A 27,713-nucleotide genomic window follows, 5' to 3' on the forward strand; every position below is an offset into this window, starting at 1 on the left:
AACGTGAAATACTCAGATATAGATGTGAAAGTTTGAAACACTGTTTTGCTGCTTTCTCTTCTTTCCCTTTGTTATTTTCTACTGTGGCAATGTAAGCTCTATAGTACCTCCTTCCAAAGCTCTGTGTGTGCTCTAAGGCTAAGTAACAACTACATGTTTTGGTTGCTGATGCTAGCAGAATGTAGTGCTTTCAAACAACTGGTAGGTGCTCTGCAATTTGTTGCTCGTTATGCTGTTACAGGAGCTCTGTGAGAAGGTGTGCCAGTGTTACGCTGCCTTTAACAAGCTAGAAAAGCTTTTGGGGGAAAAGCATTAGAGGGATCTTCATAATTGTTCTCAGTGGGAATATTTGCCGAAAGAAATCTGCTCCAAGTTCTCTACTTTGAAAATTCTGCCAAATGCTGCATTTATTTCATGTAAAGGTGTATATAGACTATACCTAATTCAGTGTGGGATGGCGCAGTTGTGGAGGCATGTTCATATGGGGATAGGGAAACTTGTGAGTGCAAACACTCTTACTCTCTTATTTCCTGCAGTTTTTTTTAAAGGTTTGTCTAACTGCTCAGCATACGGACACTTGCCACATACTTTGCCTTCTTTGTCAGTATAAATGAGGTCTGTTACTGCTTTCACTGCTTTAAATTGCCAGAAGAGACTTATTGTGGGATGATCCTTAATTCTGAATGACAAAGCTAAAGATAAACCAGCATTTTTATTCCATTACGTTTGGGAATGCTAAGTGGGTGTATCTGTTCTTATTAAGTTAAACCAGCATTTAAAAAAAAAAAGTTGAAAGAAGGGAAAAAAATGACCAACCCCTGTTCCAGTGATGCTTAATCAGCGGTATTTGATGTTGTTACTTTTCTCCAATACCTTCCACTGGTTCCTGGGTCTGTAGGCACCCCATGCATGGAGACCCGTAGGATCCTTTATACACTTCAGGGTTTGTTCTCGACACCAGAATCCAGGTGACTGCTCCGTCCTGCGTGGGAAACAGCGCTTTAAATTACCTACACTCGGGGGGCGTGCACGCGAGCAGGGTGCTTGTGCCTGGGGGGGAAAGAAGGGGTCGGGCAGGTCCTGGGTCTTCTCTCTTACCACTTTTTAAAGCCCTAAAGCCTTGCGAGAGCCGCAAGAGGCTGCGGGACACGAGCTGCCGCTAGCGAGCGCTGCTGCCCCGCCGGTGCCGGGCTCTCCGGCTCCGGGCAAAGGCAGCGGGGGCTCGGAGCCCGCACCCCCGGCACGGCCGGGGCCGGGGGGGCCACTGGTGGTCCCTGCCGCCCCCGGGGGTCGCTGCTCTCAGCCGTGCCTGGCTGGCGTGGGAGGGAAGCGAGCGGGGGGCGCAGGCTGGCAGGGGATGGATGCGCCGGGCGTTTCTGGCTGCCCGTGGAGTGCGGCCAAGGGTGAGGTCCGCTTGCTTAAGGTAGAGGTTCAGGGCAGTTAGCTGCGTAATAAAAGGAGGTGCTGGTTTCGGTGTAGGGGGGCTGAAAGGAGGGGAACAGAGCTCCCTGGGTGCATGCAGCAATCCCGCGGCGTCTTTCCGAGCTTCCGAAAGCAGAAGCCGGAGCGCTCCCGTGCCAGCCCCGGCTCCCGGCAGCAGCGATGCTCTTCCCCCCCCCCCCGGAGCCAGCCCGGTGCTGTGCGGGGCCCGGCGGCGGCAGGAGGGCAGCCGGGGGCTCGTTCGCCAGGTGGATGTAGGGTTTTGGTTTGCTTTCCTTTTTTCTTCCCTCTGTGCCTCTCCCTGGCAGCCTTCTCCCAGCATCAGCCACCCGCCGCTATTCCCCTGCACCCAGCGCGAAGCCGCTCTTCATCGGGAGCCTCCTGCGAGCCCGGACGGCAGCGCTTGGAGCCAGCCCCGCCACCGCCATCCTCGGGGGGTGGCCGGAGGTCCCCGTGTCCCCCCCCCCCCTCGGCTCCTGCCTGCTGGCAAAGCCCGGCTCCCTCCTCCGCCCCGCCGGTGCCCGCCCGACAGAGCCGGCCGGAGCCCCCGGGGGGGCGCTGCCAGGCGCCCCCAGCCCTCACCTCGCACCTGAAGGGTTCCGCTGCTGCTGGAGGGCTTCAGAGAGGGTTTCCAGCCCTGTCCGGCTGCTGGCACTGCGGGGGAGCGCCCCGTAGCGAGCTTCCAGCAGTTCCCAGCTTGTTCCAAACTGGGCTGGCGCGGTTACTGGGTTAGATGCGGAGGACTCCGGGGGTGCGGGGTGCCAAGTGGCGAGGCACTCGTGTAACAGCCGACCTGCTCCGCTTGTATCTTCCCCTCCTGCTCAAGGAGGACGGATTCTTGGTTTGTGCCAGCAGCTTTTTGTACACGGCTGCCGGGTGACTGTCGCCAAAAGGCTGCTGCAGCGTCAAACCTGCGCGGCTCGAGCAGAAACTGGGAAGCGCAGAAAGCGAGGCTCCTCCCGAAATTGCTCCCGAGGGAGCACCATCTGCTGTCTCTCTTGCAGAAATCATCCTGCTGCGTGCATTAACTCTGCCCTCCCTGGGTGCGGGTGCGGAGGTGATTCCTGGCGAGCCGGGGGCAATTTTCCCTAAAGCTGCGCAGCAAAACGCCCGTTTGTGGTGCACCGCGTACAAAAGAAGCAGGGCGGGGAGGGGGTCTCCCAGTCGAGCTTCAAATCCAGTCTCTGGGGTAAAATGTTAAAATCTACCTGCATCCTGCCGGGCCGCGGGTTTCCCTGTGAGACGGGAGGCTGTTCGCTGCGGTTAGCTGAGACCTTGCTTAAAGGTCCCAGCAGTGCCCCGGCACCGGGCTGGGAGCCCCTGAGGGGGGAAAGCGCCTCGGGTCGGCCCTTGGGGAGCTGCCTTCACCGGGCAGCAGCCCCCGCAGGGCTTCTGGGCAAGGGGGAAAAAGGAGGAAAACCCGACCCTCCCCGAGGCGTGAAGCTTCCCCGTGCGGCTTTTAGGGGTGGAGAACAAGTGTTCCTAACGTACCCCGGGGAGAGAGGCTTTCTGAGCCCGGTGGGGCTCAGCAGGGACCTGGAGGGGGCCGGGCGGGGGGAGCTCCGTGTCCCTAGCCCTTCCCTACCCCCCCCGGCTGAGCCCCCGCCGCCGAGCCCCGGCCGCGAAGCTTCCGACGGCTGCGGGCCGGGATGCTGCCCGGCCGCGCTGGGGGGGCTGGTGCTGAGCGGGGCGCTGCGATAAAGGGCGTTTGGGGAGGAAAAATAATGATGCGAATCGACTGCACTCCTTTTGGGCTGCTTTCTAGTGCCCTTCTCCCTAGGAAAGTTGCCCGCTCTTGCCAGAAAGGCACCTTGACGCTAGAACGGATTTTCTGCTCTCTGGTGGTCCAACAGATACGCCCCGCTGGGTTTAGGGTTCAGGAGCGTAGGGGCAGGGAGGGATGTGCGAGGGTTTCGGGGATGTTTGGGGCAGGGATGCCTGGAAGCCTGGCAGTGCCTAGCATCAGCACCGCCTGGCGAGCGGTCTCTCTTCCCCACACCCGTTTTATTGCGTGCCCCCGGGTGAACCAAAACGGCTCAAGGAGGGGCTTTGGCCGGAGCTCCCCCCGCACTGCCCCGTCCCCGGCCTTGGCCGCCTTCCCTTAGGGCAACACCGCAGGAACCCAGCGCCGGGGCCGGCTGGCAGCGGGCTCCTTTCGAGAGCCACAGGAGCCCCTTTTCTGCGCTCCCTCCGCGGTCTGCGGGGCTCGGCGGCAGCCGGCGGGGATGCTGCGGGGTTTGGCTGCGCCCCGCCTGCACGGGGCTCCGGTGCTGCCTCGTACAGGATAACAGAAAGCCGTGCGGGAGCCCCGGTTCGGGATTAACCCGGTTTCCACCCCTACCTGCCTCGCGTCCCGATTTAAAAGCTCTCCTGCTGCTGGTGTGTCTGTAGTGGTTTTGGGGGGGGTTCTTGTTTGTATTGGTTCGTTTTTTTTTTTTTTTCTTTTTTTTTTCAAGCGTTCACCTTTCTGTAGGTTAGTGGGGTGGATGTCTGTGTGTGAGGAGGGGAAGGAGGAGTTGATTTTGATCAGAGAATTTGACCAGAGATTCAACAGGGGAACACCAAAACTGCCCTCTGACTTGCTCCAAACGCTGCTATAAATGCCCTAAATGAATTGCTTGGTGTCGGGGTGTGGGGGGCTGGCAGTGAGGAATCCTTTACTGGTGCTCGGTGTCTCTTAACAGCTTACAGATGAGGTGGCCTCCCCTGCTTCTCCAGGGCTGTTGAGAGATCCCCATTTCCTTCAGGTCTGGAAGTCTTTCATTTTTTGCTTTTCTCAGGGCAGAGTCTGCCTTTTGTTTCTTTTTTTTTTTTTTTTTCTTCCTCCCTCTTTAAATTATTTAGATCATGTTAAAGGTGTAACTGCTGTAAAGGGAAAATTAAGCAACAGAATTGCTGGTGGGTTGTGTAAAACCGACTGTTGTCAACCCAAACTTATCCTGAAATGTGATGGGGATTCACAGAGGAGGGACAAAGCAGAGTTTGTCTTCTAGCGCAGTGTGCCTTTGTACCCAGTGTCACTCCCTACTGGTTGTAACTGGGTAAATTGCTGGTAAAGAAGTAGCAGGTCCTGGCAAAGGTGGTGCTTCTCAGCAGATCAGTTTTTGAGGGAGGTAGAGGTCTGCCATTTGGTGTAGTAGTAGCAGGGTGACTTTTAAGGTAACTGGCTTATTACACCCCTGCAGACTATTAGGTTTGAGTTCATACCATGCACAGCAGCTTATTGCCACCACCCGGTCACTGTGTGCCTGAGGAGGTTTACAGGACCAGGCGCACCCACCTCCCAGGTGAGCCAGTAAGCAGGATTTGTACTGAGCTGCAGTTTGGTGCTGAGTGCAGGCAGTGTACCTTGTTCTGTGCACCCGCAAACACTTTGGGTTTGCCCCCGAGGATCTCCCCTTCTCAATTAGCCACCCACCCGCCGTTCTGCTCGCTCCTTATGGCAGAGATCTCTGCCCGCGGAGGTGCTGGTGACAACACGCTGAAGAGAAGAGCACGGTTTTAAAGCTGTGCTGCTTTGAGGCGCTTCTTCCCATCTGTTCACTTCTGAGCAGAGGGTGCCTCGCAAGGACATGGGGCTGCTAGATCCGGGCCTTGCCCGGGGATGCTTGCTGTTCCCAGGAAGGGCTTAGCTGGAGCCTGAGGAGTTGTGTACAGATTGAGCCAGGCTTCAGCTAATGCCATTGTCAAGCCTCCAGTGGGGCAGTTTGGCCACCTGCTACTCCCTTTGGATGGGAACAGGATGCCTACTGGAAGGCTCATCAGGAAGGGAAAATACCTTCAGGTGTCCCATGTGAATGGGATTCTCAGGAAGAGTTAACAGTGAATTGTGCTTTTATAATCAATCGCAGCCAAGAAGGCTCTCAGATATTTATTTATTTTTTATATGCCTCGCCCTCTCGCTTAGCACTTAGTTTGTCAAGATTGCCAGACCATATCCTGCCTTCAGCCCGCGCTGGGATGAATCCTGAGGGCTGGATGTGGAACAGTAGCAGGATATGGCCCTAAAACCAGCAGCCTGTGCTTCCTGCGGGGAAGTGGCTGTCTATGGCAGCCCTTCTAGAGGAGAGCAACACCCTCCACCGCAGCAAAGCGCGAGGCTGGGGGGGGAAATCTATTGTGTGTTGGTTTTCAGTAAATACACTGTGAGCTACCTAGTGGTATTAAGTCTAATCACAGGAATTTTCCCCCTTAAAGCTGTGGCTGGATTTATGTTGATCACTTTAAAACAAATCTCACAGATATATTTAGTAGAAGAATGTGTAAAACCCCAACCCCCAAATGGTATTATGTAACCAATACAGTATTTAAGTGCCCCCTGTGTAAACTAACTGAAAAGCCTGCTGTTTGCCTTCTTTGCCTCTGTTGTGTATTGGTCAACCGAAGCCAGGCGCTGTGTTTGCTGTTCTGATTACTATTTTAAAGGATAGATCCATAGGATCATGTTATCCAGAAAGGGAAAAAGACTTAAACCCCACTTTCTGGGCTTAGAGAGGACTCAGGGGCTGAGAGCCCTCTCGTGGGCTGCCTGGAGCGTGGATTTCTAAGCAAGCCCGTGCTCTTAGAAAGCATGCACACCCCAGGGATGCAGCACAATGTACTTTGTCCCTTTATTTTGGCGTGTGCGGTGCAGCCCTCCTTGGTGGCTCCTACAACAGCCGCAGTGTTGAGCTGAGCTCAGCGAAGGTGAAGCCGTGGTCCTATGAAGTCCAGGAGGGGGTGGAGGATAGTGGTACCCGGGTTCCCCCCCTACATCTAGAGCTGGTATCAGGTGGAAATGAGAGGTGGATTTCCTCTTGCTTTGAACCATGAGGAGTTTGTAGGCTTTCCCCCTAATTTAGCGTTATTGATCTGCCATCAGCTCCTTGCCCAGTCAACCCCTTTATTCAAGGTGCTGGATCTCAGGAGCACAGTGGTTTCCCATTATTGTTATAATCTTTTGCCAAAGAGATATCCCCCCTTCTCAGTAATGCACCAAAGTGGAAGTAATCGCTCTTTTTTCTTCTTGCATTTGTCCTTTCCTGTTTCATTCACCGATTGAAAAATGGCTAAAGAGCAGCCCCCGTTTCACCTCCCCTTTTCCCTGATTGACTCAGCAGCTCCTGGGACAGAGAGAGGAAAGGGGCCTCGAGGTCACAACCTTCACAATCTTCAAAGCCCCTGCCGCTTCCAGCAGCTGTCACAGCTCTCACTGACCATATCCCCAGAAGGTCAGCAAAAAAATAAACACTGGGGCCCGACAGGTCCCCTTCTCATGCAAACTGGCCGTTTCCCTCCCCAGCTCCCATTCCATGCATAGCTTACACATAGGAGACCCCCTTGGATTTGCACAGAGCTATGCGAGAGCGAAATGCCACAGAAAATAAAAGCAGAAGGGCTTCCTGGGCAGGCAGGGTGGGAAAAAGAAAAGCGGCTTCCTGAGCTCTCCATGCCCACCCACAGGCTGCTGCAGCCATTTTGTGTGTGCACAGCCTGAAGGTGAAGCTGGGGAGGGGGCTGACTCTTCCCCGGGAGAGAGACTGCAGGGAAGGATTCGGCTTTTCTATCTGCTTGTGCACGTGAGAGGCGGAAGAGAGAATCCAAAAGAAATAGGAAATGAAGCATAGGCTGTAAAAGCCTTTTCATCAGGATTAGATTGCAGCCCTCGCCTCGAGCCGGTCCGCTTTCTGCACTCACCTTCCTCTGCAAAAAGTCATGATGAAGCAGAAACGGTGCCAGGGAGAAGCGCGGGTTCAAAAGGCCAGAGTGGAAAGGTCCTTTGCTAAAGGAAATAACCCTCCCCGGCCCTCTTTTATAGAAGGATCCATTTCGCCATGGCCACTAATAATCACGGGGCTATTTCCTGGCCTTCCCAGCTGCAGAGCACCGATCTGCTCTCCCTTACTGCAGCTCCTTCCCTCCCACCCCACCGCTGAGCCCAGCACCAGGGCATGCCTCCCGCCCGCTTCTCGGGCTCCACAGGGCAGGAAGACCCCCGGTCCTATTAGTGCCTTCAGCCTCTCCCCACAAAGCACAGGCCTGGCCGGCCCCACAAAACCACGTTGCGGGGGCTCTGCATCTGTGTGCCGCCGCTGGGGAGGCCGGTGACCTGCAAGAAACCCCCCCGAGGAAGAAAAGGCAGCGACAGGGACATGGGAAGTCACTTTATTTGTGTGGGGCCACTCACCTCGCCCTGCCCCTGTGCCCAGCTCCCCCTGGCCATGGGTCATGATGCCGGCTCCCCCCGGCCCCCCATCAGACAGCTCTTGGGTGGGGGGCCCGGCCCTGCTCACTGTCACCAGCTCGGCCCCGGCTCTCGCCGCTCCCCGGCGCACTGACGCCCTTTCATTATTGCACTGCTCGCTGCGACCGTGACAGTAGTGCAACAGGGAAAGAGGGGCAGCCCGCCCGGTGGTCCCAGCGCTGGCCCTGCTGCTGGGCTGGGGGCACAGAGGGAGAGCCCGGGTTTAGGGTTGGAGGTGGGGGGAGGAATTTCCTGGCTTTGTCCCCGAGCTGGCTGCCTCCCCCCGCAGCGATGCTGGGTGTGTGTGTGAGGGGGGGGAAGCCCCAAGCAGCGAGTGCAGCCCCGGCAGCACCCCGAGCCTGGCTGTGCTGCAGCAGCCCCACACCGCCCTGGGAGCGGCTTGTGAAGCCCCGCGGAGGCAGCGGCTGCTCCGCCGAGCCCCGCTCTGGCCCCAAAGTCCCCTCCCACCACCCCTTTCCCTGGGCCCCAGAGGTCCCGAAAGGGACCGCGAGGACCACCTGAAATGGAAGGCAGGGCCACCCACTCGGCCATCCCGGCTGCTGTCAGCCCCCAGCTGATCCCTCACAAAGCGGAGAGATTTAACGCCCCCGTCCCTTGCTCCTTTCCCACGTACCTCCGGGAACGGCTCTGGGGAAGGGCCGGGGGCCGTGCCCAGCCCCGCTCCACCGCCCGACCCCGCTGCGAGCCGCGGGCCCGGCCACGCTCACCGGGCAGAGGCGAGAGCTTTGCCGCGGGGAGGTCAGCGGGAGCAGAGCCCCGGCCCCTTTGTGCGGCGCCCTGCTTCGCACAGCGCTGGTTTTCGGGCTGGGATCAGGCGCGGAAACAGCAAGTGTGGCTATGTATCTCCTCCCATCCCTCGGTGGGTGTTTACAGCGTGATGTAAAATAGGCACCCTTCAAACCTCTCGGGACTCGTGCTATTTAAAATGGAGACACGATGGGTTTCTCCAGTTTCAGTCACCGCGTGAGCTTTTTAAACACAAGGCCATTTTGAATCCTGTGCGATAGCATCGAAAATACGCCCATTACTCACGACCTGAGTCACCACAATAGCACAATTATTTGTCACAAGTAACGTCTCCGCACCATTACTTGCCTATCTAACAAGGCTCGATATTTCACAACTTTCCCCTTAACTCGATGGGCACATAGGATTAGTTTTTCCTGCTGTGGCTGTCTTCTCTCCGTGAAGAATACCCCCAAAAGAAAAGACCCTATAAGCAATATTGCACTACTACCCTGAGCACAAAAGCAGAGGCAATATTGATAGGGTCTCATCCTTAAGGTTAGGAAGCTGGACAATGTGTCTTGCGGCAGGTGACTGGAGGGAGCTTCATTCCATGCCTGCAAATGGGGAAGGGGTAAAAAGTTAGAAAGCAGCGCACTGCCCTGTGCATCGCAGCACCCTGTGCTCCCAGGAGGCTGGGGTGCAGCAGCAGTAAACCTCTGGCCCCACAGAATCGGTTTGGGGACACTGTCCCTTTCTCCCAGGACGTCTGTAACACCAGTGTGGATTTTACCCAGGTTTCTGTACCTCTGTCCCCAGTTCTCACCTTCTTCTTGCGTGTGAATTTCTCCTTTATTAATAAACTCAGTCAATTAGCTGCCTGAGCTGGAAGGGCTGGGAAGCACTATTTATTTGGTTAATTGATAGTTGTATTTTGAACCTCTTAGTAATAGGCATCGAGCCCTCGGAGAACTTCCTTTCCAGGGCTGTCCTACTTGGAGAGCCCAGTGTTTGAAAATATCCCTCCCTTCATTGGAAATCACGGGATTAAGTACACACCAAAAATTAGAAAGCGAAACAGGATCTGCAGGGCTGGCTCTCCAGCACTGACTTCACGTTAACGCACACAGATCAGACGCTGTTTGGAGACGCACGCGTGCTGTGCCCTAGCTGGTTTTGTTCAGCTTGTTCTCCTCCTGCCCCCTCCCTGGCACCTTTTCTGTCCTAGGCTGGAAGGCGCAATCTTCAGCTGGGGCTGAGCACAGCAGCGGCCCCAGGGAGGGGCTGAGGCACCTCCAGCTTTGGGGCTGCTTTGCCAGCAAGGCTCTTCCTCTGCAATCCTGCTCCCAGTGAACCTGCCCCAGCGCCTTCCTCACGTAGGAACACTTGAGAGTCCAGAGGAAGATGAAGGAAACTTCATTCCCAGGCCATCCCAAACCAGTTCATGATTTTGACACTTTAAGCTTCTCTTTCCTCAGCCTGCTTTCCAGTGCATTAAATAAGAGTGTAATGGAGAGACAATCCCCTAATTCATGGATTCCTGGCTAATTTATGCATACCACATTGATCTGGTTTTTGCCATTAGAGATCCCTGGCGTTTGGCATGCTGGTGTGAGGCAGCCCTGCATCCCCTTTGATGTTGCCTGACTTGCCCAAAGCAGCTGAAAACCGAGGACATGCCAAAGAAAAGAGAACAGGGGAAGCTCCATTAATTGTTTGTTTTTCTAATGGACTGATAAACAAAATCTCCAGTCTGCCCCAACCCCTCCCTATCCCTGTCCTTTGTGATGCTTGTTGGAAGCAAACAGGAATCTTTCTTCCACGTTATTTATTTGTATTAACCTTTGCTCACGCTAATTAAGAGGCCATGTTCACAGAGATTGCTGTAAGCAGCTCAGAATGAGTTTTTATCAAACTTTGGTGTTCTTGTTACCTTGGCAAACCCTCACGTTTAACCCTGCCACTCTGCTTCTCAGCAATCCCTGCAACCTAGACATCCAGTTGGACTGAGAACAAAAAAAATGCAGCTAGGCTCTGCCTTACCTTTCCATCTATTCCCGTCCAGTCTCTATTTTGCTTATGTTTACCATGTGTTTTCCACTCTTCAGCCTCGATGTTATTTCAAACAAGACTTATGCTTAACACACACAATTTAACTTCTCCAGTGGCCCAAAGACAAGCCCACTGGTGAGCGTACAGTCGAAACGTACAATTCACACATCGAGTGACGTTGCTAATGCACCAGTAGTGGTGGGGGGAAAGCACGGCTTGACAATTTCTACACAACTTAAGAATTTCAGCAGTTGCAGAAGCTACAACTGGCAGGAAGGAGTAAGGGATGTAATTAGAGACGTCAGCCACGAGTTAAAGTCCAAGCAAAGGCAATTAAGATACTATGCCTTTATGCTTCTGGATCTGCACTGAGAGCCTAGACGTGTCTCAAGAATTTCCTTATCTCCAAGTGGTGCACTGGCACAGGACTCCCCACACTTCCCCCCCTTTTTTCTTTTTTAACAAGACAGGAAAAATAAAGGCGGCTTCAAATACCCAATAGTATTTCCCCAGTTTGCAAACAATATGTGCAAAGCCAGGGTCAATCTATGCCCTATAGCAGGGAGACTTCTCTGGAATGTATATGGGGGTTATTTTAAAATAAACGTTTAAACACGAGATTATGAAATGCATGCTATTTATACTCCAGGAGGCTCAGCATCTCTAGATATGTTTAGAAACCTCTCTCGCCTTTAATCACAGTTATAGAAACTAAATGGAAATGTCACCCAGACTAGTATGGAAATAACGCTTTACATGTTGCTCAATAATCAAAGCTTTTTTTTTTTTTTTTTGGCAGTGTTGGGGGGGGGGAATCTCTAACTGTAGTGGAGTCATTGCTGGATGATTAAGCCCCCTTTTTCTGATGTTAGCAGAAAGCGTCGGTGAGACTGAAGTGTCCCAATGATGAAGCCTGAGGATAAATATAAAGTAGTGAGCAGCCTCTCTGGAGCTCAGAGGCCTCCCGCTCCATGTGAGATCAGACCTCATCCTCTTTGGTGTAGTTTAGGGAGCCATTTCCCCTTCCCTTCACTGCTGTTTGTTTGTTTGTTTTCCCTTGTGGTTAAAGGTGCCACTTCGGGCAAGAGTGTTTTTAAAACGTTCATCTCGGTTGCAACCTCACAAAACGTGGCAGGACAACAAAGCTTCAGTCCAGCCTCGTTTCCCTGGTCACAGCCATTTCGCTAGCCTGGGGAAAGGAGACCATTTAAAAGCCATCTTGCAATTAAATACATTATATAGTCCACAATATATTTTCTGCAGCAAAATTGACACTATTACCAAAGGTCAGAGCAAACACTTTGGAAACAGCTGTAGGCTGAGGGTTGATTTAGAGTTTTCCAACCTCTTTAGTAATTGTATCATTGTTTTAAAACTGGGAAGTGTTGCCTTTTTAATTCTCTCCCCCCCCCTTTTTTTTTTTCTGAAAGAGAAAATTCTTAGCATTCCAGTCCTGGCTCCTTAAGTCTATCTTGCAAGTTACTACAAGTCCGTCCAGAGAAAAAGGGGATTCTTGCTTCCATGCAAGAGTCAACCTGTCCAGGTGTGAGCCTCCGGAGAGGCCGTGCTGGCAGTGCTCCCCGCAGACGCTGCCTTCCCCAGCCCGTTTCACCCACCAGGCCGGGGGCCTCTGTCACCCACAGCCACTTATCAACATGTCCCCCCTCCCTCCGCCTGCAATCAGGAGGGATTACACACCAGAATGTCCCGCCGTTTGATTCTTGCTTATAATATTTAGTTTGTGGGTTTCAATAACCCTTTTCTCAGCAGCAACATTTCCTCGGCTGGCAGAAGCCAGATCTGCGTCAGTGAGCTCCATTAAAAGGAATGACAGAGCTCCTTAAACAGCCTAGACTTTGTAACCCCACAATACGGCTTTTCTGCGTGGTGTTTACCAGCGCTCTGCTGTCTGATGGAAAAAAAAAAAAAAAAAAGACTTGTGGTACTGAAAGCAGGAGCAAAATAGGGCTAAATCCTATCACCTGGGGAGGGCCGGGCCCACTCACAGCCCTGTGCACACAGCGGGGTGAGCGGGGCATCTGCCAGCAGCCTCAGCTGGTGGAGACGTGTGTGTGGGGCTGACCTCGGAGCCTGCCACCCCATCGGGAGCCCCACAGGGCTCGGGGCAGCCCTCAGTGCCCTCACCGCCTGGCCCAGGGCTGCGCTCCCCGCAAGGCCCCGCAGGAGGGGAGCGGGCACCTCCTGCACCCCCCCCAGCCCCGGTCCCCAAACCACCCAAGAGCAGCGAGAGCGGGAGCGACCTTAACAGGGCTCGAGCACTCAATGCAATGACTCAAAAAGTCCCCCTGCAAAAAAAAAAAAAAAAAAAAAAAAAAATCCCTCTGAAAACTTAAACCATCTGATTTCACTTTCCGCTCCAATTGGTTGTGTAGCCAGGGCGCAGGTCTGGCCTCCTCCACCACACTAATACCCTATGTGTGCTGCCTCCACAGAGGAGGGGTTCTTTTAACAAGTTTATGCAACAACAGGATGGAGGCTCTGCCGGAGCCCTTCCCCCCGCAGCCCGACCTGATTCCCCGCATTCCTCCCGCGCCCTCCCCCTCCGACCCAACTGGAGACAAACTCTGGCATCTCCACACACATGCAAATGGTTTCCCTTGCACAAATACAGACTCCTGAAGGGGCCTTTGCTTCCGAATCCCCCCGCTTTTTTTTTTTTTTTTTTTTGCTTTCCTCCAGTGCCTTTTTTTTTTTTTCGCTGTTACATTCCTCAGCCAGGCAGGGTTAAAAAAAAAAAAAAAAGAGAGAGAGAAAGAGAGCGAGTGGGGAAGGAAGGGCTTGGAATGTGTAACCTCCATCCCAGGCCCAGATCTGCAGGGGACCCCAGTCCTCGCCCCCCACGCCCCCAGGGCTGCCTTTGGCAGCCTGAGCTCGGTGGAGGGCCTGCAGTGGCCCCAGTGGCCATGAGCAGGACTCGGATAGTGGCCCCTGGCCCTTGGCGAGTGGAACTCAGTCCTTGTCACCACCCAGGCCTTGCCCTGCATCGCACGCCTCGAATCCCCCCTGCCCAGGGGAGGTTTCCAAGCAGTGCTACCACTTGGTCTGTAAGGTCAGGGCTTCACATGGACACACAGCTCCATGTGTGTTCCCCCCAGGAGCTCTGCGCCGCCAAACAAGGCGGGCTCGGGCCTCGGAGAGGCCATCTTACAGCCCGGCCTAAAGCCGTGGCTGCCCCTTGCCCCCAGTGCCCGGTGGGCTCCATGCTGCCTGCAGCGGGGTGGCTCCAGCCGGGCACTGCTCCTCCCTGCCGGCCTCCTCAGAGGGACGCAGCAAAGGGCCCCTCGCGCATCCCCTCTGCTCCCTCTTCTGCTCCCAGTGATGGCGGGGGGATGGTGTCCCCCCCTTCACCGCCAGGGTCTCTACAGACCCTGCTCTCTCCTAGTTTTTAATTAAAAATCAGGAGGGGAAGGCGCCTCAGCTACCCAGGCCTCCCTGCTCCTTACCGCACGCAAAAATGGCAACCGGGCTGCAACGCGCAGAGATGGAGGAAAAGGAAAGCTCCAGAGAGAGGGAGCCATGAGGCTCGGGTTACCTCCTCTGAGGCTTGGGCACTGCACTGCAGCCGCCACCGGCCCCGAGCCTCCGCTTCAGGTTCGGAGGCTTAGCCTTCTCCTCGGGGTGTGAAAGGGAGGCAGGCTTCAGCTCCTCACCACCCCGGGGACCGAAAAGGTGCCTTTTGTTTGCTCACTTGTTCGTTGAGGAATGGAGGGCGTTATTGAGGTTCGGCTTCCCCTTGTCCCTCTAAAATGGGATCCCACCTCCCCCCCCTGCCTCAGGATGTGGTCCTCCATTTTCTGCCTCCCCATGGCTCGCTCGCTAGCACACCCTGGCCTGGCTTGGGGTACGCAATGCAATCTGAAAATGCTCCTTTACCTAGATTTGATTTCCAATATGACGGCTCTCCCCACCCCCACCCTTTGCTCCCAAGGTAACAGCTCAAGGCTTCAGGAAAAAAAAAAAAAAGAGAGAGAGAGAGGGAGAGAGAGAAAGGTCCCATCCCCCAGCCCTCCAAACCCCTTTCTTAGCAGCTGCAAGTGAAAATACCACATCTGCCTCCAACCACACCGCGAGTGACAGTCACCAACAGATTGTTATTTAAAGATCAATTCTGAATGCAATATTACGGTTCCTAGGCCTGCATCATCCCTGCGTCTCTCAGACCCGCTCCACGCTTGCTATTGAGAACTGCAGAGAAAGATTGTCTTTCAAAATCTATTGATTGTTATTTACGCGCCTCCTATTCTTTTTTTGTTTTGTTTAATGAAAATGAAGGTATCAATATTGCTTTAGTCTTAACAGTAATTCCTCTAAAAGTGAAATACGATGGAACTTGGAAGATACATCAATAGGAAGCAAAAATTAAATTGCCTGTGAATACACGTGTATATATTAAAGTCACTGAATTCCATACACAATAACAACATCCTGACGTTCCTAAGACTAATTTTTAAAGCAGAAGCAAGAAAATATTCAGACTTGGTCAGGATATTTTTAAAGGTGGTGATTGCTCTAAAGGAGGACAAGAGGGCTTTAAAATGTGAATAGGCCAGCGTTTTATTTTACAACTTGGACACACAAACCCACGCTAGTGGCAGAAAGGGCAATCCATTTTGTACACTGAAGCAGTCAAAACGGGGAACAAAACCCAAGGAATTTCCATACAGACCACTCAACCTAAACACAAAATAAACAAACAAACACGAGGGGATGGATTTTTTAGGCAATTTCTACACAAGCTTGACAATTTAACACTCGCTCGAGCCTTTGTGGCAGGGTGGGGAGGAGGAATCAGAGTAGGGGGATGGTTGCCTCCTAAAATGCATTAAATAACTACAGAATCCCATAATGTCAGGGGCTGGGTGTGCAACAGTAACTGATCATAAGGATGTATTAGGACTGGAACCAAATGCTTTGACAATATTATTGCACTGCTTTATTTGTGCAGACAGTAGTGCAACATTGTCAGAGCCAGCGATACCAGCAGCCACTGTCACGTTCTGCACAGCTGCCCTGCATCCTTTTGTAAGGGACTGTTACATTACAGTGTTAACCACAATAACGTTTTTATGTTTAGCCCCAATAAAACTCTGCATGACAAAGTTTATTTGCAATCGTAATTAGACAAGGTAAAAAAAAAACAACAATAACAAAAAGTTAGTTAAAAAAATGAGAGGGAGAGAGAAAGAAAGAAAGAGAGAGAGAGAGAGAGAAAGAGCACTGTTAGTATGGCTTGTTAAACAAACCATTCAGGCTTTTGCTACATGCCCAGTATATCTAGGCACGGTACGTTATGAAGGTTTTATACAATCAAATATTTTGCTATAGTAATGAAGAATAAAAAGAACAAGGGGCTTAATTCAGCATTCCCAAACGTATGTGTTTCCATAAAAACTAAATTGGTCAGTCAATGAATCTGAACTGCACAATTTAAATAAATCACACAAAGTGCCAGCCCCTTCCTGTGCTTTCAGAAGTTTTCTTAATTGTGCTGTGTGTTTTCTAGTGGTTGACCAGTACAGACCAAAAAGCCTGATGTGTGTGTATATATAGACTGGTATAAATACACAGTGCTTTGATTTGCTGTGGAGGAAAATGTTAGAGAAACGATGGGACTTGTATACAAAAATACATAGTGTCTGTGCTTCAATCTCACGCATATCTCAGTGTCACCACTCAAAAATCACAGCATAAACACAACAGATTCATAGAAACAAATCAACAGCATTAAATCCCTACAGACATTGGTAGAGACCACCTTGAACATACAGGGAAGAGTTTCTAAAGGGGAAAAACTATTGAGAAATCATTATAAAAATTTCCATGTAGATATTGCATGAAAGTGTGTAGAAATTTAGAGTGTGTAGAATAATGAATTACTCACGGGATATCGGTAAACAAAGCAGGTAATGTGATGCCTTGAAAGCTCCCAGAAATGTTTAGAGATTGTTTTAAATAGGATGTGTTTAAACTATTCCAGCCCTTTCATATATAAGGACAAATAAAATCTATAACCCAGGATCTGTCTCCTTACTTAAAACCACTCCCACATGTATAAAACCTTATTTCACACACGTGCATAAATACACTGGAGGAGGCATCTATTTTAGGGTTGTTTGCCCACTCTGAAGAGGGTGGGCTGCTAAAGGGGGTCATGTTTCTGCCAGCCAATGCCCTTTTAATATTGCACTGCTCATCATAATTGCCAGTAGTACAACAGAAAAAGGGCTCTGGACAACAGCATACTTCAGAGACTTTCCAATATAAGTGATAAATCAGTTAGAAACTTCTCCAAGTGATGGCCTTCTGTGCATGATTTACTCTAAAACAGATTTGTTATATTCAAAAAAAAGGAGTTTCTTCGACAACCACATTGAATCAATGTTATTCTTTAAAGTCAGATTTTAATACTTCACAACTGCATCTTAAAATTTAATTCAGCAAGAATTTAGACAAGGTTGTTTTAGGGACTTTTTTCTTTTCCATGACAAATGTACTGCATTAGAGCACGTGAAAGCAAAGACCAGAATTGGATTGTCCTCCTTGCATTTCAGGACCCAGCACGTTACAAAAGTAGGTGTGTAATGAAGTAGATTAAACATTATCTCAAAGACACAATGCAGGAGAAGTTCATATTCTTTCTATTGCTTTCATCTGAATCATCTGCTAAAATATTTGGTATTTATTATATACATGCCTGCTAGTAGTTTAAATTGCTTCTATTTATTTTTAAGTGCTGAGGAAGTTTTGCTATTTTTTGCAAGCATCTAAACAAGCTTTCAAAACAACTGCCATCCAGGAGGGGAGAGACCTTTAAAAGTCATCTGCTTGCATCGTGAAAACATTACTATTGAATTATTTTCTTTCTTTTTTTCAGAAAGAATATAGGGGTAGTGAGGAGAAAACATCAGTTAATCATTACAAATCAGACATTCCAAATAATTTTAGCAATAAGTAACATTTAAAAGTCAACTTGTTAGTCTTTAGGTTTCAAACTGGTTACCATTTGTTTCTTTAAACAATTTCAAACTTAAAGCTGGAAAACGTAACTACTTGTTAAATAAGAATCACTGGAGAAATTACAAAATACTTTGATTTCAAGCTTCAAACAATGCAAAGAAATTCTAGGCAAAGAAATCCAAAATTGAAAACAATTTTCCATAAGCTGTACAGATGAGTAAGAATCGTACCAAATGCTACAATGAATTAAACTGATTCGAGTCTGGGGGAGTTTGGGCTGAGTGAGAAAATGCACTAAATGAATTTTGGTTGTCAAATTTATAGAGTAGTATTAACAAAAAGCCAGTTGATTTGGAAGTGTCCCAACCAATTAGAATCTTAAACTGCATTGTTGTTATTTGCTGATTTAATTTTATTTTTTTCTCCTTTTTTTTGGACAAGAATTTCTCCCTAACCCAGAAACCTAGGCTAGTTTGGAGATGTTTAAAAGAGGAAAGAAAGAGAGAAGGGGGTGGGGGAAGAAAAAAGAGAGAGAGAAAGAGAGAGTGAGAGCTAGAAGAAAGAATGTGCTTTAAACTTTGGGAAGTTTTTTTTTTTTTTTTTAAAATTCCCGAGCCCCAGTTTGTGTTCGAGGGTACGAGCCTTCCTTACACAACTCAAGACCACACACTGGAGGGAAACGGAGTGGAATTGGGGCAAAGTGCAAGAATGCCAAAGAAACACTTCGGGCTGCGCACCCTGGTTTATTGCAAAAACTCTGGACTATTTAAGCAAAGCATTACTTTTACGAGATTTAAATATTAAGCCAATATAAATACTGGCCGGAGATAGCATGTGACTTAGTGCCTCGCTCTTCGGGGGTTTTAAGAGACACAAAAAGAGAAGGGGGGAAGAGAGCGGGACCTCTTAGAGGAAAGCGAGCTACGCCGTGTGTGCGGGGAGAGCAGCGGGGCTCCGCCGGCAGCAGCGCTGAGCGAGCCGAGCCGCACAAAGCTCGCCGGGGCCGGCTCGGCTGCGGCGAACGGAGCGCGGGGCGCGGGACCGCGCTCGGCTTTCTCCGGAGCTTTTTGCATCGAGAAAGGGACCGGGAGAAGGGGGAGGAAAAGGGCAAGAAGGGGAGCAGCCGGCTCGCCCCTAGGCAAAGCGTTTTCAGCCGAGCCCGCCCGCAGCCGCCTCCCGCACGCCTCCCGCGCATCCCCGCCTCTCCCCGCCGCACCGGGCCGCCGGCCGCCCCCGGCCGCTCCCCGCCTCGCTCCCCGGCCCCGCCGCCGCCTTCCGCGGCCCCCGCCGGGGCACCGGCAGCAACTTCGCCGCCGGAGCCGCTCCGGAGGGAAGCAGGGAGGCAGCGATGGATGGAGGCGAGGAGGGATGGAGCCAGGGAAGGAGGGCAGGACGGGCTCGCCCGCCCCACGGGGAAAGCGCTCCGGGAGAGCGGGGCTCGGGGATGCCGCGGTGCCCCCGCCTCGCCCCGCTCTCCGCCCGGGAGGGGCCGCCCCCGCCTCTGCCCCGAGCCCCGCGGGGCCCCCACGGGCACGGCAGCAGCGCGGCCGCTCCCCGCCGTCCCCCCGCTCCCCCTCGGGGCCCTCCGCTCCCGCCGTTTCCCCCCCGGCCCCCCAGGCTGCGACCCCGGAGGAGGCTGCGGCGGAGCCCCGGAGCCCCCCCGGCTGCGGCGAGCCGGGCTGCGCGGGGCGGGGAGGCGAAACTTCCCAAAAGAGGCGCAAAAGCGAGGACGGGACGGGACGGGACCGGCCCCGCGCTGCCCCCCCAGGACCCCCCGGGGCCTCCCCAGAGCCCCCCCGAGCCCCCGGCCCCGCGCCGGGCGGGCTCGGGCGCCGCTCCCCGAGCGCCGGCGCTCGGGGCAAAGCCCTCCGGTACGAACCTCATGGCCTCCCCGCTCCGGCCTCCATCTTTGACTAGTTGACATTCAGCTCCTGCCTGACCAAGTCCTCATTAGCATAGCGGCCCCGCCATTGGCCGGGCCCTGCGCTAGTCTCTGCCACCGCCTCGCCCATTGGCCGCCGGGGAGGATATTTAAAAATCTTAGCCCGCCGCCCATTGGCCCGCGGCGGCCGACGTCACGGGCTGGGCTTTATTTTAACAATGAACGCACAAACACATTCTTCCATTCACAAATTTTTTTTTTTTTTCAGTAGTTTGCCCGCCTTTTCTGCAACTACATTTTCATTGATTTTTTTTGTTTCAACTGAGGGGGTCCCGGCTGTAAACAGATAAATCAAAGGCGAGCGGAGGGGGGACCTGAGCAAATATTATTTTCTCCCCTCTTTCTCTCTTTTGTTCGGGGCTGCTGGTGTTGGGGGAACAAACCCGAGCCCCAGCGGTCCCTTATCGGAGAGGTGTGGTCGGTGTTTCTCCGCTCTGCCCTGCCCGAGAGATCGCGGCTACCCCGTGCACGTTGCCCTCTCGAAGCTCGACCCGAGTAGCAAAGCAAGCCCTGCCTTGGCAAAACAAATCGCCGAGCTGGGCAGAGCAGGAGGGGCAGCGCTGCTCGAGCCGGGGCACCCCGCGTGTGCGAGCCCCGGGCCCGGCTCCCCCGGGTCCGCTCGGTGCCGGAGCCGCGCTGGGTACGGGCCGGGCAGGGCTGGGCTCCGCTGGGCAGGCACCGAGGGCCGGGGGCCAGCGGGGGGCACGGCGTGACAGCGGGGGCTGCTCCCCCCGGGCATCGCTGCTGACCTCACAGCGCGTTATCGCCGAGTCTGGGGGTAGGGAGGGAGGCTGCGTGGTATGGCTCCCACCCTGCCAGCCGCACGGCGCGGGATTTGTTGGAAAAAATGGATAAACGGGGACCGGGAGAGCAACGAGGCACGGTCTCTGTAACACGGGCATGTGCTGGTGGCTCGTGTTTGAAAAGATTTCTGCCACGTTGTTAACCAACAAACTCACGTTTGTGCAGTTGCTTTCACCTCTGAAATAAATAGCTCCTCCTGTGGAATCAGCTATTCAACAATTGTTTTCAACAGATGTTTTTTAAAATGAAAGTGTTTTAGCACTCAAACGAGACCAACCTAACAGCAAATGAACTGAACAAGCTTTAAGAAAGTGATACACTTCTGTATGTAAAAAAAAAAAAAAAAAAAGTTTTTTTTTTTCCTATTGTATTTGCTAGCATTTTGTTAAGTAATCAGTATTTGAAAAACATATTTCTCCCTAAAGTGATGAATGATTTTTGTTTCAAAATCTCCTTTCCTTTCATTTGTTAACTACCTTCAAACACAGCCCAACCCCAAAATCTATCTCGTGTGCATGTGAACGAGAATTTTACATTATACAAGAAAAAGGATATTAGCTATTTTCAAAAATAAACTAAACTTCCTTTGTATCTATTCCTGGGCTTGGGAGTCGGTTCCCATTTGGATATTTTCTCCATATAAGTATGTTAGTGTGAGCGTAGCCCCCACGCACAGACACTGAACCCGAGTTGTAACCGCTGGCTCTGGGGCCGAATGGGTGGGGACTTGGGGCAGTGGATCTCTGGCAGTGTTTTTGGAGATGGGAGAGAAGGGCAGTGGGCTGTGAAATCACACATTCCTGTCCAATGGAGCTGAAATAATGGTATTGTTCTCTGGAAAAGAGGTTGCTTTTCTCTTCTCCATTCTTCCCCTGATCTGCAGGGACCTGATTGTGCGGTTAATCAGCAAAAAAGCGTTTGATGTAAGGCAGGGCGTGAATTCAAAAGGGCCAGGGGGGATTCAAGAGGGATTCTTCTGTCTGTTAGAAAATGTTTTTCTGATTTCAAAATGGTAGACGTTTGAAAAGCTGCACTGGTCTCTTCAGAGATCCGGGTCTGTAGTAGGTACCAGCACTAATTATATCGCTTCCTTTGTGGGTTTGACACTTTACTGCTGGAAGGAAAAAAAAAAAAAAAAAAAAAAAAGTTATCTTACAGCAGAACCAGAAAGATGTCCTTCCTGGAGCAAAGGTGAGCCCCTATATCCCTGCAGTTAATTTCTTGCTGTTGGTTGCCAGAGCGTCTCTTTACAGCTGCCTTCCTAAATGTTTAGCACTGAGCGAGGCACAGTAAATAATGAGTGAGGGAGCTGGTAAGAATTAAGTTGGTTTTGTAGCTCCTTTTGGTGACCTGTGTCCTGAGTATGACATCCTCCTCCCCGAGTCCTTAAACATAGAGGCTTTCCTGTCCCACACTGGCTTGTCCACAAATCTTTCATTGCCAGCCTTGTCCTGAACGTCAAGAGTATCTGAAGCAATTTTCTTACTGCAGGGTGGTCAAACTTTTGAACAAAATGCTTTCTGCCGATTTCTGCTGTTGTATATATACAACATCCTGCTAGCTTTCCTACGCCCAGCGTCTATACGTGCACAAATATGCAAATCCACTGCAATCCCTTTCCTTAATATATTAGTGCAGCCACACAGGAAATGACACATCCTAGAGAAAGGCAACTGCCTTGGATGTTTACATGAAAAATGTGTAACTTTACAGCAAGCTCCGAACGGCTTTGTCAGTTTAATTTTGGCCCAACTGTAAATAAAGTTAATGGAAGTTCCCCATCAGCAGCTCTGCTCGCCAGCCCCAGATCCGCAGCCTCGTCGCGCAGCTCTTCCCACCGGGCTCCTCCTGCTCTACGAAAGGAGCATTACTCTGCCTCAACGCCGGGCCGACCGGCTGGGTTTTTGTGTTTCAGGGCTGGGGGACATTGGGGAATTCTTTGGATTTTTCTGGTGGTGCTTTGCTGCAAACGGGCAGTTGTGCTCTTCCCTCCCTTTGGAAAGGAAGGCGGATGAAAGACGTTTGTTGTGATGTTAGGTCGCTTTAAAGAAGGGCTCCTTGCAAACGTCCAGCACTGGAGAAGAATGGCGTTTTTATCATTTTTAAACATCAAGGAGGGGAGGGAGAAAAGCAGAATTTTTTTCCCCGGTCCTGGGGTGGTTTTGCAGTGTAACTCAATCTGATGTCACCGGGGGAGGAGTCTGCGCCGCGTTCCTTCAACTGGGGCTGCCTCGGTTCAAGGCCTTGTGGCTGAAAGTTCTTAAATCTGTGGCAGACAGGCATGACTATTTCTTAATGAGACCCCTGCTGCAATAACGCGTTTTTTATTTTAATCAGCTTCTTAATGCTATTAATTACGATTTCTTTAATAACGCTCTTCCCGTCTGCAAGGTTCCCCTAGTCCCACCCGAGCGGCACAGTAACACGCTCTGCCGTTAGCGTCTGTGTGAAAACACATGTACAAACCCATATAAAACCTTCCTAATTAGGTCTTGAACATACATATGCTTCGTGAATGTGGGTGACAGGCAGGAACAAAGGGAAAAGAGGAGGGCAAGGAAAATTTCATAGAAGTTTCCAACGATATTTACAGAGGCTGTTATAAATTAACTTTAAAGTCCATCTTTGTGGAAGATTGCTACATTTAGGAAGAATAGATTTGATTTTTGTGTTTTCGCTTTCCTTCCCGGCTCACTACCTGCAAACATTTGCTCCTGTGGACAAAATTGTAAGGCTGGATTCAAAACGAATTGATAAAACTCCACAGGAGACAGGAACAAATAGATTCGTAAAACGTTCACAGGGCAGCATTGACTAGTAATGTTTAAGCTTAAACAGATTGGACTTTTGGTTTGTCTCAACTTCAGAAAGCCCCTGCATGTAGTCTGGGAATCAAAGTCACTTCTGGGCTCGTCTAAAATCCTAAACCTCATTTTGCACAGCTACCTCGACTTTTCTTTTTTAACACACAGACTTCAATATGAAGTGGACCCTTTCTTTAAGCACTGATTTGAATGATCCTTAAAGTTGCTAGTAAAATAGGTGAGATTTCACCATCCTCGTATTTTACCCAAGTAGTTTACAGAAAAGTTTTATTTGAATGGGCTTTGATTCAGGCAGAGGAGAACAAAACAGTTTAAAACTGTTCTGTGAGTGTATATCTCTATTCAGATATACGAGGCTACACACCAGTGAAATTCAAATTGTTCTTTCCTTTTTTCATTCTTAGAGTTTTTCAACAAATGCAGCTGCTTAGAGGATTTTTAAATGAAAAATATAAACAAAAGAACTATTCACGACAAAAAGCCACCCTCGGAAACGTTTTAGTAATTGAGAAGCTGTCAGAAACGATTTTTAAAAGTTTAAAACGCACCCGCGCCCACCCCCCCAAACACGTCTTTATTTAGGCTGAACAATCGTTTTAACGTGATACAAACGCAATAGTTTCTTAATGGCATTTCCCTGTCTGCAGGATTGAAAATCAGAGAGCCGGAGAAACCTCCTCGTTCCTTTCGATAAAAATAAATAATCTCAATCATTTCCTAGCTAGCGGATGGCCAGAAATACCTTTCGTGTTTCCATAAACATATCCAATCGATAGCTTCAAAAGTGATTGAATGTAACCCAAACGCAGCCAGCCCCAAGATCTCAAATCTCTGCTGATCAAACCCCTACAAAGCAGGCTCTTGTGCTCGCTTTGACAGTGTCCGAGAGGGAGGGGAACATGAATGAGAAAAACAGTCGCTAAATGCAAGTTATGAATGAGGGATTGGATGGGAGGGAGGGAAGAGAAAAAAAAAAAAGAGAGAGAAGGGGGGGGAGACGCAGCCCCTGCCCCAAGCCGGGTGAATGCCGCCGCTTTTGCCCCGCCGCGCTTTGTGCGGGTCGGGCCGGCAGCCGCAGCCCCGCACGGCCGCTGCTGGGGCGGGGGGCTCGGGGCCCGGCCGGGCTCCCCCCCGCCCCCTCCCGCTTTTGTAAGGCAGGCCGGGGAGGTTTTATAGCGACTCTAATTCTCACTCCCTCCATTTCCTTCCTTTCTGCATTTTTTATCCCCCCTCCAGCCCGCCCCTCCCCTGCCCGCAGCCCCGCTATTGATTAACCGCTTCGCTGCTGCCCCGGCCGGGCGATGCCGCTCCCGGGGAGCCCCCCCCGGCTGTGGGGGCACCCCCCGGGATGGCCACGGTGCCCCCGGTGTGCCCGCGGAGCGGAGGGAGCCGGCGGTGGCCGCGTCCCCCCCCTCCCCGACCCCCGACCCCATGGCCGGCGGCGGCGGGGAGCGGGCGCGAAGGGGTTAAGGGGCGCGGGCGGCATCGATCCGTATTGATGGCTTCGGTAGTTTGAAGGGATTTGGGGGCTGGGGGGGTGGGGAACCTTCGCCTTGCTTTGAATTGGAACCCCCCGGCTGGGAGCTCGCTCCTAATTGCATGCACAGCATTCCTTCGGAGTGGGTGGTATCACCTTTTACTGCTGCTCCCTTCCACAGGGAAGGCCTGTAAAAATCCCTTTCATCTGCCCGAAAATCAATAGCCGGGGCTCTGCATGGCTGCTGTAAAAACAAAACAACCCCCCCGGCCCTCCCCCGCCAAAAAAAAAAAAAAAAAAAAAAAGGAAAAAATATAATAACGCTAAATAATAATCATAACAATAACTCCGTAGGGATGGGGAGAGGGGAGCCCCGAGCAGCGCCCACCCCGCAGGGCAGGGCCCCCCCGGCGCTGCTTTGGCAGCTGCTGGGGGCTCCTGGCGAGGGGCTGCGGGCTCCGGGCGGCTCCTGCTCCACTGCACGGCCCGGGCTGCAAAGCGCCTGCTGGCCGGAGCGGCGGGGAGGATGGCTGGAGGTCAGGAGCAGTGCCTAACAGGTTAAAAAGGACGGGGAGAGTGGGGAGTTGCAGAGTTATGGGTGGAGTTACCCACGCTTTAAAAAAAAAAAAAAAAAAGGCACAACGGGGTAAACAAATTCATCTGGCGGAGAGTGTCACGAGCGAGGCGAGGGTGCTGCGCTTTGCTGTGTCCAGCACCGGGCTTTTGGAAGTCAGCAAGGAGAGGGTTTGCCAGGAAGCTCTTAAACCGAGCCGGTTTTTTCGTTCTGCCCCCAGCCCGAGCAAAAGTGGTGCGGGGCTCGCTTAGGAGGGAACTTCCCCTTCGCTGCTGGGTCTTAATTTCTTTAGCACCGAGGGGAGAGGGGGGGATTGTTAAGCGTTTAAAAATCCATGCAAAATAAATCAATGTGTTTCTGCCATCTACGTTTCAATTCAATAACATCGTTTTCATAGAGCTATTTCATTAGTATGGAATAACTCACCTGTAAGTAATTACAGCTGACTTGCTCTCTAGCAGAGACCAAGGCAAGTCCAGAAAGGGGATAAAGGTTAGCTCAAAGAAATACTGCAGAGGTTTGGCATGGGTCTAAAAGTGAATAGCTACGTTCTCTCCTTAGAAAGCAAGCAGTTCTTAATCATTATTTAAAAGAAAATTCATAGCTGTGTCTGGAAGCTTCATTTCAATGTAAAATCTAAAAGCAAAAAGCAGCCTGAAAGTGTTTCATCAGTACAACGTAACGTGGCTGCATCTAACAGCAAAAAGCTCCAAAGCAGCAAACAACCCCAAGTTCCTGTAACAATTGTTTGAGAAATCTGCCTTTCTCAGATTTCACACGGGCTCAAACAGTCAAATAGTTTGTTTGATATTTGTTGGTGTAATTCTACTTGTTGAAATTGTGTGTTGGCACTGAGCTACATTTGTTTGAAATTAGTTTATCAGTGTAACACTAACTGAGGAATGAGTTTACTGGTTCAAAAGTGCACGACTTTGAGCGAGATAATTTAAGTGGAGCTATACAAGGAAAAAAAAAAACAACAAAAAAGTACCTTTTCTATGTAATATAACTAAAACTAAAGAGTTTTTTCAATAAATTGTTTAGTGTAAAGTTGTATTTAAATCACAGTTCAAATGCTTCCTATTTTTATTTAATGATTTTTATTTAGACAAAATTGTCCCAAACATTTTGTATTAATTCAGACAAATATGCAACAGTTATTTCTAGCTTGTTCAGAATATGCCTTAGGAAGCTTTCCAGGACATATTATTTTTAGAGAACCCTGGGATTCTCAGTAACAAATACAATTTTAAATAGAAAGAAACTTTTTCAGGATTAGCTAATTTCAGGAAACTCATCTTTTCACCATTGTACAAGCTTTCATATGTACATTTTAAAACAAAATATTTACTAATAAAAAACCCTTCCTAAAATACCTAGGATGAGCTTATCTTCACAATTCTGTGAATATGTGCTTTAACTTCTGTTTGGAACAAAAGTAAAAAGGTCGTTTTGCTGCATCAAACAATTAAAATGTGCTTCCAGCTAGCCAGGGAGCTGTGCTGTGAAAGGTTGGAAGCATTTTTTTAAGAGTGCACTGCAGCAACAAAACACAGACTTGAAAGTATTTCAGGATCTCATTCTTTCTTTTGGTGTCAAGAAGAACATTTAGTTAATAATAATTAAAAAAAAAATAATCCACTAAATTTAATCAGAAGCCAAACCTGGGATTAATTTTTTCCTTCTTTCCAAATCTAGTGGCTGTTTTTGAAAGAGTTTAAATGTTTTTTGTTTTTACAAACAAAACAAAATCAACTGTATAACCCACAGTTCAGAGAGCATGAAAAAAGGAGAGTGATTTCCTTCATTCACTGAATTAATCTCAACAAACAATTTTGGAATTTCATTTGTTTGAAATCTGCAGCATATTTATCTCCCAGGCATTTTAGTGCACTAATCTGCTTGACATTCAAGAAAAGTAACTGCAGAACAAACCTCCCTCCTTACCCCCCCAGCAGAGTTGCCAATTAATCCGAATCTGTTAGCCCTGACCAAACGGGAGGAATCAGCAGGGTATTGTGGGAGATTTATCTGAGGGTCACATCTCACTTCTGAGTTAAGAATTTAATATGAAAATAAATCAGTATAGAGGTTTTCTCTGCCTTAGGTTATCTGTAAAATACGTGCCAAACACGAGGATAGCTGTGTGTTTGTTGAGGTGCAACCGCAGCCTGTCTCAGTGCGGTGTGAGCAGAGGTATTTGTTTCCCTGATTAATGCTGGGAGCACCCTTTCCTTTTTTAACTTCAAAATCCCCCCAGCAAACACTTGTGCAGATGCACTTTGTGTATGTAAAAGTAACTGACCTGCACAGATGGAGTGATGAAGTTATGGTTTGATTATCAAACCGATGCTTTAGTTCACAAACCTTGTGAATCTTCAGCCTAAATGTGGGGGGCGCGGGGGGTGACCCGTGGCTCTGTGCTCTCGGTTTGACTAGCTCATAAACTGTCCTTCAGAATGAAACAGAAAACTGCAGAAAGAAGTGTTTGCAGTTTTGCTTGGCATGGCTGCTGAATTACGTCCTAGAAATGAATTGAAAACTCATTTCCAGTGCTTTTAGCTGTTAACCAATATAACTTTGTTTTAAACCTGCAGCCTTGGTGGGTGCTTCCAAAGTTAAATCTAACCTTTGTATTGTTCAGCAGCACC

General features: G+C 50.4%; 1 long non-coding RNA gene across 1 annotated transcript; it reads right to left on the reverse strand.

Annotated features, from left to right (window-relative positions):
- Positions 1-693: 693 nt before the first annotated feature.
- LOC137841365 (uncharacterized) lies at positions 694-19,444 on the reverse strand. The gene is made up of 3 exons (XR_011088590.1): positions 19,320-19,444; positions 2,023-9,027; positions 694-982 (listed from the first exon to the last, which is right to left on the reverse strand). It is a non-coding gene; the product is annotated as an uncharacterized lncRNA (long non-coding RNA).
- Between the last annotated feature and the right edge of the window lie 8,269 nt (positions 19,445-27,713).

This window comes from Anas acuta, chromosome 17 (assembly GCF_963932015.1).
Source record: "Anas acuta chromosome 17, bAnaAcu1.1, whole genome shotgun sequence".
In the NCBI taxonomy this organism is placed as follows: Eukaryota; Metazoa; Chordata; class Aves; order Anseriformes; family Anatidae; genus Anas; species Anas acuta.